Source organism: Gossypium hirsutum, chromosome D10, assembly GCF_007990345.1.
Source record: "Gossypium hirsutum isolate 1008001.06 chromosome D10, Gossypium_hirsutum_v2.1, whole genome shotgun sequence".
Taxonomy (NCBI): domain Eukaryota; kingdom Viridiplantae; phylum Streptophyta; class Magnoliopsida; order Malvales; family Malvaceae; genus Gossypium; species Gossypium hirsutum.
Window position 1 is genome coordinate 64,328,856 of NC_053446.1, and position 15,398 is coordinate 64,344,253.

Consider the following 15,398-nt stretch of genomic DNA (forward strand, 5'->3'; position numbering starts at 1 on the left):
TCACGCCTCCGCATGCGCAAGTACAGACTGAGCTGCATCAGCGGAAACCCTCTGTGTCGGTTAGGCCCCAGCAGTTCCAGGGCGATGCTTCAATCCCAATGAATTTTCAACCCGGAGCGGGCTTTAATCCCGGTGATAGCCCGAATAATATTGCTGTCCCAGATCTTGACGAGATGGTTGAAAAGGACAAGGCGAAGGAGGAATTGCCAAAACAATTTGAGGAGAAATGGAAATGGATAGAAGAGAAGTTTAGGGCAATAGAAAGCATCGAAAGCTATGGAATAGATGCAAAGGATCTGAGCTTGGTTCCGGACTTGGTGCTCCCTTACAAATTTAAGATGCCGGAATTTGAGAAATACAACGGGACTAGTTGCCCAGGATCCCATATTACTATGTTTTGTAGAAGAATGACGGGGCATATTAATAATGATCAATTATTAATACATTGCTTTCAGGAAAGTCTTACGGGAGCGGCGTCAAAGTGGTACAATCAGCTGAGCCAAGCTAAAATTGCTACTTGGAGGGATTTAGCACAGGCTTTCCTAAGACAATACAATCATGTCTCAGAAATGATGCCTGACAGGATAACTCTGCAAAATTTAGAGAAGAAATCGAACGAAAACTTCAGACAATATGCGCAGAGGTGGCGAGAGGTGGCAGTTCAGGTGCAACCACCGCTTTTGGAAAAAGAGATGACGACGCTTTTTATTCATACTTTGAAAGCCCCGTTCATCACTCACATGTTGGGAAGCGCTTCAAAAAATTTCTCGGATATAATCATGAATGGTGAAATGATTGAGCATGCCATTAAAAGTGGAAAAATAGATGGAGGAGAAAATAATAGGAGGGCACCCCTGAGGAAAAGAGAAAATGAAGTGAATAATGTGAATGCTTATGGTAGGTCAATTACCGTGAATCAACCAAAGAAAGTGGTTGCTAATCAACAGGGATCATCAAGACAAGAGTCGGGAGCTAGGCAAACTACTGAAAAGCCCCAATTCACGCCAATCCCGATGTCATACAAGGAGTTGTATCAGACTTTATTCGATGCACATGTTGTTGCTCCTCGATACTTGAGTCCTCTACAACCCCCGTATCCAAAATGGTATGATATGAACGCGCAATGTGATTATCATGCGGGAATTTCTGGGCACTCGATAGAAAATTGTACTGCCTTCAAGAAGGTAGTAGAAGGACTTATCAATTTAGGTGTCGTCAAACTTGACGACTCACCTAACGCAAAGAATCTGTTACCTAATCACGCAGATAAAGGGGTGAATATGGTTAGCGAAGGTACGGGAGAAGAAGCCAAGACTGACATTGCTGAAGTAAAAACTCCATTGAAACGGGTCTGGAAAGAAATGGCGAAAAGAGGTTTGGTTATTTCAGATTCTGAGGAGGGGCATGAGATGGGAAATTATTGTGAATTTCACCATAAAACAGGGCACGAAATCCAAGAATGTGAAGGATTTAAGGCTTTGGTTCAAAGCATGATGGATAACAAGGAGATGAGGTTTTACGAAGATGCGAAAGAAGTGAGGAGCATATGCGCGACAGAGTTGGGAACAAAGGCTCCAAATCATCCTGTGGTCATTATCTCACGCCTTAAGGGTAATGAGGTTAGGGCTCAGGTAACACCGAAAATTGTAATCCAGAAACCATCAAATTTCTCTTATAGGGATAACAAAATGGTGCCGTGGAATTACGGGTGTAATGTGACCATTTTGGGAAAAGAAGCAGAAAGAAATCAGGAAATAGGTTCTTACACGCGCAATGGAAAAAGATATGACGCTCAAGCAGAGTCGTCCAGGGAAGAGAATTGGAAGAAAGAACAGAGGAAAGGGAAAGCAGTAGAAGTTGAACCATTGGTAAATGAACCAATAAAAGAAGAGGAGGCAAAGGAGTTTTTGAAGTTTTTGAAACACAGTGAATACAGTGTTGTGGAGCAACTACACAAACAGCCAGCCCGCATTTCTGTATTAGCTTTACTCTTAAACTCGGAAGTACATCGGAATGCACTATTAAAGGTGCTAAACGAAACATATGTGGCTGACGATATTTCGGTAAACAAGCTGGATCGGCTGATCAACAATATTGGTGCTGACAATTTTATCTTCTTCAGTGATGATGAAATACCATCCGGAGGAAGAGGTTCTACTAAAGCCCTGCATGTTACTGTCCGATGCAAAGGGTACACACTCCCGGGGGCCTTGATTGATAATGGATCTGCACTAAATGTATTGCCTTTGTCCACTCTTAGTCGATTACCAATAGACAGTTCACACATGAAAGCATGCCAGAACATAGTAAGGGCATTTGATGGAACAAAAAGGAGGTTATGGGGAGAATTGAGGTACCATTAAGGATTGGCCCAGTCACTTATGAGGTGGATTTCTTGGTAATGGATATTAAACCCTCCTACAACTGTCTATTGGGGAGACCGTGGATACACTCAGCAGGGGCAGTACCTTCATCATTACATCAGAAGGTGAAGTTGGTATCGGAGGATCGGTTGGTAACAATAGATGCAGAGGAGGATATTATCGCAATGATGACTAGCGATGCACCTTATGTGGACATCAACGATGAGGCACTAGAATGTTCTTTTCGGTCGTTAGAATTTGTGAACGCGATGTTTATTGCGGAGGGAAATAGAATTCCAGTACCGAAAATATCCAGGACCACTGAGATGGGATTGCGATTGATGGTAGGAAGAGGAGCCTTACCCGGGAAAGGATTGGGAAAATATCTTCAGGGAAGGATTGAGGCACCAATGCCGAAGGAAAAGTTTGATAGATTTGGTTTAGGGTACAAGCCAGACATGAAGCAGAAGAAGAAAGAAGTAGAGAAGAGACAAGAGAGAAGAAGGGCGCGTTTGAATGGACATGAAGCTAAGTGTGAGCCTTTAACCTTTCCCCACATATCTACATCTTTTGTGTCGGGAGGATTTATTCATTCTGAATGTGGAGTGTCTGGTAGCGGCATGGGAGGAATGTTGGAAAACGTTTATACCAACGCCATAGAAGCAACGGAAAGGAGGGCTTTGTTGGAGATTGCCCTTATGAGCCTGGAAGCGAGCTAAACAATTGGACTGCTGAAGAAATCCCTGTAGTCTTTAGGGCTTATTCAGAGTAATGCTCAAAACATTCCTGTTGTTTGTTGGCCTAGAAACGATATGAAATCTTTTGTGAAATAGACATTGGGCCTAAATATCATTATTTTAATGAAATACGTGTCTACGTTCATCTCGATCAGTCACTTTTTTTTCCTTTCATATTTTTCATTTGGTTGATTGTCTTACAAATAATTCTTTCATTTGTAATTCTTTTGCACAAACATATTCATAAATTTATATTCTTGATATATTCTTTGATGCGCCCTCATAGGTCTTCAGATATCAATGACATGAGTGACGCTGCCTCAAACACGGAGCCTATTTTTGAGCAAGAAGTGTGTTCAGAGGGATCCCACGACTTTGAAAATGACGAAGATTATGATGCATCTCCGGACTTGTTAAGAATGATGGAACAAGAGGATAAGCATATCCTACCTCATAGGGAATCGTTAGAAATAGTGAGCCTAGAGGATGGAAAGGAGGTGAAAATTGGAACTGAAATCACCGCAAAGACAAGGCAAGACCTCATTAATTTGCTCCGAGAGTTCAAGGATGTTTTCACGTGGTCGTACCAAGATATGCCTGGGCTAAGTACTAACATTGTGGTGCATCGTCTGCCCATAAAAGAGGATTGTAAACCCGTTCAACAGAAGCTTAGGAGAATGAGACCTGACATTGTGTTGAAAATAAGAGAAGAAGTCAAAAGACAATTCGACGCTGGTTTCTTACAAGAGGTCAAGTATTCGGATTGGGTAGCCAACATCGTCCCTGTTCCCAAAAAAGATGGAAAGGTACGAATGTGTGTGGATTATAGGGATTTAAACAAGGCTAGTCCAAAGGACAACTTTCCACTGCCTCACATTGATACTTTGGTAGATAACACGGCGGGCTATTCATTGTTTTCTTTCATGGACGGTTTCTCTGGATACAATCAAATAAAGATGCATCCTGGAGACATGAGAAAAACCACATTCATTACCTTATGGGGAACATTCTGTTACAAGGTAATGCCCTTCGGATTGAAGAATGCGGGAGCAACGTATCAAAGAGCTATGGTGACTTTGTTTCACGACATGATGCACAAGGAGATCGAAGTCTATGTTGATGATATGATCGCGAAGTCTAGAACGGAAGAAGAGCATGTTCAGGTCTTGAAAAGGTTATTTTTGAGATTAAAGAAATTTCAGCTCAAGCTTAACCCGGCCAAATGCACGTTTGGAGCCAGATCGGGGAAGTTATTAGGCTTCATAGTTAGCAAAAAGGGGATCGAGGTTGACCCAGACAAAGTAAAGGCAATACGAGATTTACCTCCCCCGCGCACTCAGAAGGAGGTTCGAGGTTTCCTAGGAGGCTGAATTACATTGCTCGGTTCATCTCACAACTGACAGAGAAATGTGATCCAGTATTCCGGCTCTTAAAGAAACATAACCGGGCGAATGGAATGAAGAGTGTCAGAGGGCTTTCGATAAGATAAAGCAGTACTTGGCTAATACTCCAGTCTTATCACCTCCAAGTCCAGATAGGCCATTGATATTGTATCTAACAGTGTTGGAGAATTCCATGGGATGCGTATTGGGCCAACATGACGAGACGGGAAAGAAAGAAAAGGCAATATACTATCTCAGTAAGAAATTTACCGATTGCGAAATGAGGTACTCATCAATTGAGAAGTTGTGTTGTGCTCTAATCTGGGCAACCCGAAGACTGAGGCAGTATATGTTGTATCACACGACTTGGTTGATTTCAAAGTTAGATCCTTTAAAATATATGATGGAATCGACTGCTTTGAACGGGAGAATGGCTAGATGGCAGATCTTGCTCTCAGAATTTGATATAGTATATGTCAGTCAGAAGGCCATAAAGGGAAGTGCAATAGCCGATTTCCTAGCTAGTAGAGCCTTGGAGGACTATGAATCTTTGAATTTCGATTTTCCAAACGAGGACTTGATGTATGTGGCGAATACTGAAGAAAATCCTCAAATGGATCACGTATGGAAGTTAAATTTTGATGGAGCTTCAAATGCTACGGGTAATGGAGTTGGGGCAGTCTTGGTATCCCCAAGTGGAGATCATTATCCTGTTGCTAGCAAGTTGGACTTCGATTGAACAAATAACATGGCAGAATATGAAGCATGTATTATGGGCATTCGTGCAGCCATTGAACGGAACATCAAAGTACTGAGAGTATACGGGGATTCAGCGTTGGTGATATACCAACTCAAAGGGGAGTGGGAGACTAGAGATCCTAAGCTAATCGGTTATAGAAAACTAGTTCTTGAATTGGCTGAGGAGTTTGACGATATCACCTTCTATTACCTCCCACGGGAGGAAAACCAAATGGCTGATGCATTAGCTACTCTAGCTTCGATGATTCAGGTGAATAGACTTGAGGCAATGAGGCCTGTTCAGATGAGTATCTCTGAGACCCCGGCTAATTGCTGCAATATTGAGGAGGAGGGAAAAGATGATTGTCCCTGGTATCGGAGTATCTTACAATATGTGAAGAATCGGGAATACCCTGATCAAGCGACAGAGAATGACAAAAGAACTCTGAGAAAGATAGCCATTGAATATGTCTTAGATGGAGAAGTGTTATATAAAAGAAGGAAGGATCAAGTACTGTTAAGATGTGTGGATGCTGTAGAAGCCAAGAAAATTTTGGAAGAAGTCCATGAGGGTATTTGTGGGACGCACGCCAGTGGTTTCACGATGGCCAGACAGATCATGAGATTTGGGTACTATTGGCCCACCATGGAAGGAGATTGTATTGATCATGCCAGGAAGTGCCACAAATGCCAAATTTACGGAGACAAAATACACGCGCCTCCTTCACCTCTTCACGTCATGACCTCTCCTTGGCCGTTTTCCATGTGGGGTATGGATGTTATTGGGCCAATATCACCAAAGGCTTCTAATGGGCATCGCTTCATCTTCGTAGTCATTGATTACTTTACCAAGTGGGTGGAAGCTGCTTCATATGCAAATGTCACGAAAGCAGTAGTCAGCAAATTCTTGAAGAAGGAGATCATTTGTCGATATGGAATGCCTGAGAGGATCATATCCGACAATGCGATGAACTTGAATAATAGCACAATAGCTGAAGTTTGTAGCAAATTTAAAATTAAGCATCATAACTCATCGCCGTATCGTCCAAAATGAATGGTGCAGTGGAGGCGGCCAATAAAAACATTAAAAGGATTGTGGGGAAATGACTGAAACCTACAAAGATTGGCATGAGAAATTATCATTTGCTCTCCTTGCCTACGAACATCTGTTAGAACTTCTACTGGGGCAACGCCTTTTTCTCTGGTTTATGGAATGGAGGCAGTATTACCCATTGAAGTTGAAATCCCTTCTCTACGGGTGTTATCTGAGCTACAGTTGGATGAAGCCGATTGGATCCAATCTCGTACGATCAGTTGAACCTAATAGAAGAAAAGAGGCTAAGAGCTATTCACCATGGGCAAATGTACCAGAAACGAATGATGCGAGCCTATAATAAAAAGGTTCGCCCCCGAGAATTTGTGAAGGGGACTTGGTACTAAAAAAGATTCTTCCTATGCAAAAAGATTTTAGAGGAAAATGGATGCCAAATTGGGAAGGCCCTTATGTTGTAAAGAAGGCCTTTTCCGGTGGAGCTTTGATCCTATGCGAGATGGATGGCAAAAGTTTACCAAATCCTGTAAACGCAGACTCCGTCAAGAAATACTTCACTTGAAAGAAAGGGAACCAAAGTGAAAACCCGTAAAGGGCGCTTTGCTTCCTAAAAAAAAAAAGGGACTTTGGAGAGGCTAAGGTGAAAACCCGTAAAGGGCACTTTGAGACCAAAGAGGGCTTGAGTCGAAAACCCGAAAAGGGCGACTCAAGTATTGGGCAGGATTGGAACATCAGGACTTGAGCAGATCAAATTTTGATCGGGAGATATGATGATCTTCCTTTACTTGAACCAATAAGAAAGGATATGCAACGTCTTGGAACATTGACAGAGTATTGCAGATCTCCTGAACACATGTCAAACTTAGAAGGGTCTTCGGAAAGTTTGTACAGAGAAACTCAAGCGGCGATAACTGGGGCACCTAGTTCTTATGTGTATTCTTGAAAATACATTTTTTTATTTCTTTCTTTCTTCCTTTCCTTTTGTGAAAACGCACATTCTCAATCCACTTCTTTGTTACCTTTCTTTCGCCATCTTCGATGTTTTATTTGAGTTATGATCAGAACGAGCTTTATTCTTATCCATTGTTATGGTCTTTTTGCAAACATGTTGCATAGGAATAATGATTAACGAACTAATAAAACTTTCAGGAAAGAAGTTTTGCATATTACTCTGAAAATTCTAAATAATATAGGACCTGAAACATGACTATGTTTAGAAATACCAATTTAAAGGTGAAATAGCTAGGAAGAAGAGTCTAAGTTAAAGACTATCCTTTCAGATTTCGTTGTCTAAACATTGATTGAACAAAATGACAAGCTGTCGTGTTAATTACAAAGCTTAAATGAACAAGCAAGCAATGATCATCAAGCAATAGGAAGAGGTTACCTCGGAGAAGAGAGCCTTCACTTGCGCATAAGATTTTGGTACGACACCTTGAGAATGGTGTAGGAAACCAGAACGGTTCAGATCCTATATCCCCGAATTGTGATAAAAGAGGACAGAGGAAAAGCCACATATTTCTACCCTTAGATTACTGTGAGAGAATGATGGTACAAATTTTGGCGTCCCAGTGGATATAACTTTGAGGTTTACAATGGGGACAGTCTGGCTAAATGTTTCTTCAGAAAAATCAGTCAAGCGAGAAGGCGTTGTAGCACATCAGTCACAAAACCTTGATAAACTTCGAGTAGTGATAACCTAAGCGAGATCATTCTCGGAAAAATAAAATTTGCATTCATGCAAACACCATTCACATATGTCTAGTTAGGAGCATTTGTTTCATTTTGATCATGTCATCCTAATCATTAGGCATAATTAGGTTTATTATACAGGTCTTATCTCCCTGAGAATACAGTGGAACAGACCAAAGAATTTCAGATCTTATCTCCCTGAGATTACAGCGGAGCAGATCAAAGATAGTAATCCTATCTCCTTGAGATTACAATGGAGCGGATTAAAGGATCTTATCTCTCTGAAGTTACAGTAGGAAGATCACATCAGGTCTTATCTCCCTGAGATTACAGTGGAATAGACCAAAGAATTTCGGATCTTATCTCCCTGAGGTTACAGTGGAGCAGATTGAAGCAGAGATCTTATCTCCCTGAGATTACAGCGGAGCAGATCGAAGACACTATCCTATCTCCCTGAAGTTACAGTGGAGCGGATTAAAATAAAGGATCTTATCTCTCTGAGGTTACAGCAGAGTAGATCGCATCAAGTCTTATTTCCCTGAAGATGCAGTGGAACAGACTGAAAACAATAAGGCGTGTCTCCCTAAAGTTGTAGCGGAGCGGACAGAAGATAGTGATTCTTATCATGTCTAATCTTATTCCCCTAAAGTTGTAGTAGAATAGATGGAAGCGAAGTCACAAACCTTGTCTCTCTGAAGTTGCAGTAAAGCAGGTTGAAGTCACGAATCTTATCCCCCTGAGGTTGTAGTGGGGCAAGTTGAGGATATGAGTCCGATCTCCCCGAAGTTGCAGTGGAGCGGGTCAAAATGATGGACCTTACCCCCTGAAGCTACAATAGAGTGGATGAAGCTACAAGTTTTGTCTTTTGGAAGTTACAGTGGAGTGGGTCGACGCAACAAGACACAGTGGACTAGAATAAAGTTACTTGAAAAGAAGCGTCAAGAGAAGTCAATACTCGGCAAAGACTGGGCAAAAATTGGTCTTTCTTAGTCTTTGCTCTGTTATCGTGACGCGACAACGAGCAAAGAGGGGCAGCTGTACAAACCCAATTTCTGCCCGGCCCACTAACAAAAGAACCCAATACCCACAAACCCAATAACCCACCTAAACACTAACCATACCAGCAGACCCAATTACAATGCCCCCATCACCTACCCTCTGCCACGCCACCAACTCCGCGTTCACCTGCTTTCTGCCACCGTCCCATCACCCACTTGCCTGCAAAGAAGAAAATCACGCAAAGAAGGACAAAACAGTAGTAGAGACAATAGAAAATTGAAAATGGCTATTTAAAAGCCATTCAAACAGAAGATTGGGGGATTTTTCATTTTTCGGTACAAAACCGATTGAAAAACCATTGTAGAGATTTTTTTTTAACGTTTTTCACAGAAATAAGAAACAAGAAAATCAAAGGTGATTTCCGACCCTTTTTGTTTTTACATATTTACCATTTTTATTTTACTTTTTTTTTGTTCATCTATTTATATACATATAATATAAATAATAATAAAAAGAGAGGGAAACTCACCGAGGAGAGGCGATTCGGCGAAAAGGGGAAACTTTTGGTTCCCCACCGCCGTGCACGGCGGCGCCGGCGCCGGCGACCGGCGGCCAGTACGGTGGTTCTCGGCCGGACCCTTGGCCGGCGCTCAGAGAGAAAAGGGGAGGAGAGAGTTTTTTGGGTTTTTTTGAAAAGAGGAGAAATGAATTTTTTGGGAAATTTTTGAATATATAGGCGTGTGAAACGACGCCGTTTTGGCCCAGCTCCATAACGCCCAAAACGACGTCGTTTTGCTTTGGATCGGATCGACCCGACCCATTACCAGGAGGATCGCGTGTTTTCTTTGCGAAGGGGCTAATTGCTCGTTTAGCCCCTCCGCAGTTTTAATTATTTTAATTTAATCCTTTTTAATTTTTGCAAATTGGCCCATATTTAGTTTGTTTTTCGATTTGTCCTTCGACCATCTGCGCCTCCTCCCTGGAACGGCGTCGTTTTGACATTGAGGGTTTAATTACCCTTTCGGTCCCCCTTTTTACGCGCGCTTGCAATTAGGTCCCTCCGCCTTTTTTATTTTTAAATTGGCCCAGAAACTTTGTTTTATTTCGATTTAAGTCCCTTTTAAGCATGTTTTTTCCTTTTTGCTCATTTATTTATTTATTATTATTATATTATTATTTATATATATGTGCTTATACTATAATATATATGTCTAAAATTATTACGAATCTATATATTTACAAACTTTAATATATATCTAATAATAATATTATATTATATATTCAATATTTTTTATATCTATCCTGCTTTTTATTTATTTAATATCTATATATTTATATATATACTATATAATATTTATACCTACAATATAATACACGTGCATATGAATATTTTTATTTTTTATTTTAAGAGCATTTCTATCTCCTTATTTATGTATATACATGCATTTTATAATTATATATATACTTCTTTTTTGTATTTAACTTTATGTTTTTACCCCGTATAATTTGTTTCTAACATACATACATATATATATCACCATTTTATTCATTATTATAATTATCATTTCATGTTGATTTATTTATTTATCTACATGTTCGTTATTATTTGCTTAAATGTCTTTATTCTTGTTTGTTTATTTTTTATTTTTGTTAACTTTTTATTATTTACCATGCATAAAAATGTAATTTGCTTTCACTATGATTTTGTGTTTATCTTACTTGATGTAACAATTTTTAAATGGCATTTCGTGTTTGGATTCGAGAAAATCGTGCCCTAACTTACTGGGTTTCGATTTTCTCGATGAATCTAAATACACGAATCTTTTAAAATCAAGTTTTAAATGATCTCGAATTTTAAAAAAGAGGTCGCATCCTAACTTACTGGTTATGATCTCATTTTTAAATTCGAGATGGCTAAAATTTCTTAAATAAACTTTTTCATTCGCGTATCGAGAATTTGAGATATTGTATTCTAACTTACTGAATATGATTCTTTCTCTCGAATAACGTGAAATATCCTCCTTTTCTTGAAAATTTTTAACATTTTAATACAAGGGTCGTATAAAATTCTTTTAAATTCTCAATTTTCGACATTAAGACATTAAGTAATCAACTAGGTACCAATTTTGGACGTATCGAGGGTGCTAATCCTTCCTCGTGCGTAACCGACTCCCGAACCCGTTTTCTAAATTTCGTGGACCAAAACCATTGTTTTAATAAAATCAAACCGTTTATTAAAAACAACCATTTTTCGAGGTAATCCAATCACACCTCATAAAAAAAGGATTGGTGGCGACTCCCATTTTTGTTTTCATTTTCCAAAACCCAAGTTGACCCCGTTTTCATCCAAGAAATGGCGCCAACATAACTGTTTATATTTCCGTTAATTATGCTAGTATTTAATAATAAAATTATAAACTTTGATAAAAATGACTAATTTAGTCTTTCATCTAATATACAAGACTAATTTATATATTTATAAGTAAGAGAGATAAAATACGATTTTACCCAAATATGGAGACATTCTTAATAATTTTACCTTCAAAACATATTTATAAACAAATTCATCGACTCAAATTCTCAAGATTGACAAGGTCCGCAATGCATTTGGTCACATTCTTTCATTTAAAACCTTTTAATTGATAAATTGGACTAACAAGCTGCACAAACACCACTATACATCACCTCCCATGACCATCCATGGTTTTCTAGTATGGGGATGTCAACAATGATAAATTACTCTACTCTTAACTAACATGCTATTATTTTATTTGCCTATTGAATTAAACTACCCTTAATTAAAATATTAATAATGCATAAAATAAAATTGACCAACTGTTGTATCTAAAAATAAAATAAAAGTTTGACCATAGAACGGATCCAACTAGCGAACCCCACCCGTGTGAACCCACAGGAAAAATAAAAAAGCGACTTTTTGTCTCGTGATGAAGGCATCCCAACCGGACATGGTTTCACGTTCCGAAATTAGACTGAATAAATATATTATTACATTCTGCACTTATGTAATATCTTTATAAAAATATATCTAAATTTAAAACTTATTGTATTTACGCATTTTTTTTAACTTTTACATATAAATATAATGATAATATTTGTTTCTTTTATAATAATAATTCTAAACCAAAATATTTTTAGAAAATATCAACTTCCTTTCAGCAAGTTACTGTTTTTTAAATAATAAATTGTTGATATTTTTCTATCAATAATAATAATTTTATAGAAATTCAAAAAGATAGTGTAAAATTTTCGGATATATCATTTTATTTTCAGGGAAATGATATGTTGATTCTAATTTTCTTTTCTTTTTTTAAAATAAAATAAAATTTCGACAACTTTATTATTATAATTACAATATTAACTTTCTTTTTTGAACGATACGATACAATATTAACTTTGGATGAATAGAATCTTTTCTATGACATATACACGAAATTAAAGGTGTAAAATATGCTTTCTCTTCTGTATTTATGTTATTGAACAACTTAAAGAAGAGAAAATTAAGCTACCCAAAAAAACACACCCTACACGTTTACCGCCCAAAAAAAGGTGAAAATCAGCCTACCAGCCACCACCGGCGGCGGCGGAGGCGGAGCTACCGGTGCCCCAAGAGGAGAACTTATCACCGAAGGCAGAGCTGTTTCCTAATCCACTACCAGTACTACTGCTGCTGCCACCGCCAGCATCACCTACCAGCTCTTCCAATCCCTTGAAGAGATCGTCATCAACATGCACGTCGGGGATCAGAAGATCATCTTCGTCATCGTTTACCGCTTCCGGTGACATTTCAGGAGCGATGTTGTCAGCGCTCTCGTCATCGTCATCTCCATTATCGCCTGCGTTGTTGTTCACGTCGGCTGCTGTGCCTCCAGGAGCTGAAACCGTGGTCGGCGAAGTAGAGCAAGAAGCTGTGGCGGGGCGGCGGCCCTTTGAACATTTGATAGCTTGTTCCGAGTACTACCGGCGAGAGAATTCCGGTGAGTGGGCCTAGGGTGCGTGTGGTCACCCGTATACGTAACGATGAAGACGTTGGGTTCCAAATTACTACGCTCCACTTGTTTCCTCGCTGAGCACCCCTTTGAGCTACTGCACCTGTAGTAATTTCTGCAAAAAAAAAAAACAAATATTTACGATAAAAAATAAAACAAAATGAAAAGTAACCAAAGATGCCATTGAAGGGTACGGATGTTAATTAACCTTGGATACGGTGACCCTTTGATAGGCTTTTGTCCGTATTTACGCCATGCCCACGGATCCGACGACAAATTATCAGCTGTTACATGGCATACAGTTCTCTTCTGCTGGTTCTTCCTGCAGAAAAAAATGGTGGATTTTTAGCTAATGAACCAAAAACAAACAGGAGCCGCCGACGGGTCGTTTTTAGTTTTACCTCTTTCTTGGTTTTTTCAACTGCTGTTGTGTGTTTAATGACTTAATAAGCTGCTGCTGCCATTGATGATGTTGGCCACTAGATACTCCATTAATGGACCTCGAAGAGCTCGGATCTGTAGCACGATTAGTGTTGATGACGGTGGTGGTGGGGTCGGATAACAAAGGCTCGTAAGAATCTTGTAAAGAACCACTTTTTTTAAGATTAGGAAATGTTAACGGATCATCTTCTTCCTCAAACGTCAACGAAGCTAAGCAAGCTAAAGGGTCTTCGCGCCAACTATCATTATTCCCATTCGAGAAATAGTTTCCTGATACGGCGGAGGTGGATGTGTTGGTGGCGGACGTACAACTCCTCACCACCGCATATAGATCCCAGTCCCCTGCAGCCATTTTCAGTTACTCCCAAAATCAACGTAGAAAGTTTCCGAACACCGAATACAGCTGTTTATTTTGTTGAGCAAACGAGCGGAAAAGGAAACGCACAGGCACGAGAGGCGGAAAGGACGGCGGCGCTGACTTTTTTCCAGTTGTGAATGAAAAGAAATTAACGGAGAGAAAGGAAAGAAAAGAAAAGCATAAAAGACTATTACAAAGAGTAAGAAGCGAGAGGAAAATGGTGGGTGGTGCACCTGACTTGCTATTTGTTATTTATTTATACATGTGAGAAAATCAAAATACGGGTATCACCGGAAAAAATTAGAATTTTTAAATTTCACTTGATTTTATGATTTAATATTAAATTATTTTATTTAAATTATATTTAAACTCACAATTCATTTGCAATAACAAAAATATTTCAATATAAAAATAATAAATATTATAATGAAACAAAATGATAATAAGGTTTGAATTCGATTGAACTAAACTTATAAATATTAAACATTATTTTTATTATAAAAATTATTATATATTAATAAATTATTATATAAATTTGAAGGTATATATTAAGTATTTAAGTGAGTTAGTATTACAAGTCAATTTAATACCAATTCAATCATATAATGATGAAATATTTTTAATTTATAAAATAAATTAAATTATTTTCATATCATTTATACTATTTATATCATATAATAAAATAAAAATACACATATAATTAGATTTAAACTAATGTCTCTTTAAATTTTCAATATTATTTTACCTTTCAATCAAGTCTCATCTATTATTAAAAAGAAAGACTCATCTATTATCTATATAAATTTTTAATATATACATTTGTTATATAACTTTATTTTTAATTATATTGTTGCTATGTCATAATTTTAAATTATATATTTTTGGGGTAATGGGTTTTAAATGTCCCTTCACTTTTGCTTTTCCTTTGACTTTATCAATTTGTCAAACTGGGGCCCAAAGCTAAGGCAAATGTGGCAGTGGCACTTGTAAGGACGATGCTTCCTATGCTTCCAATTTATGCTACACGCCCGCCCCGCCTTTGTTGATTTTGTACTCGAAATCTAATTGGACATTGTGCTTCCTTTAGCCAAAAGGTATGGCAATCATCACGCGCTCTTCTCGAGCGTGTAAATCACCAGTATTGTACACCACTTGGTTATATTGTCTTCCGCATGCCTTGCAGCTGGATTACAACAGTGTCATTTCCATTTTATGTATCTATTCGTATTTATTAATAATGAAGGATTTAAAAAAATTTATATATGAATTCTTATTTTATAATAATACGAAATAATTTTAATTACTTACAAGTACACATGTAAATTTTATTTTAATTTAATAAAAATGTTTATTTTTGTTTTATTTGTACATATAAAATTTTAAAAATATATATATTTACAATTATAAATTCCTTAAACCTTTAAGTTTAAAAAACTTAGAACACTTAAATCCACAACGTTCAAATTGATGCTACAATCATAATAAATACCTTATCCCCTTTATGGTCTGTTGGAATATATTTTAATTTAATTCCATTATCTATTTATATTGAGTTAATTTTAATTTATTTTTTAAAGTAAATTATGTATTAATTAAAAAAATTAAAATAATCAAATCCAATAACTAAAAT

General features: G+C 37.9%; 1 protein-coding gene and 1 pseudogene across 6 annotated transcripts in view; one reads left to right on the forward strand and one right to left on the reverse strand.

The window, feature by feature from the left end:
* The window catches only part of LOC107941480 (uncharacterized), a 98,798-nt gene that overhangs the window by 26,270 nt on the left and 57,130 nt on the right, over nucleotides 1–15,398 (forward strand). The gene's annotated exons all lie outside the window — the stretch shown is intronic.
* On the reverse strand, nucleotides 12,320–13,999 carry LOC107904588 (probable WRKY transcription factor 27; annotated as a pseudogene).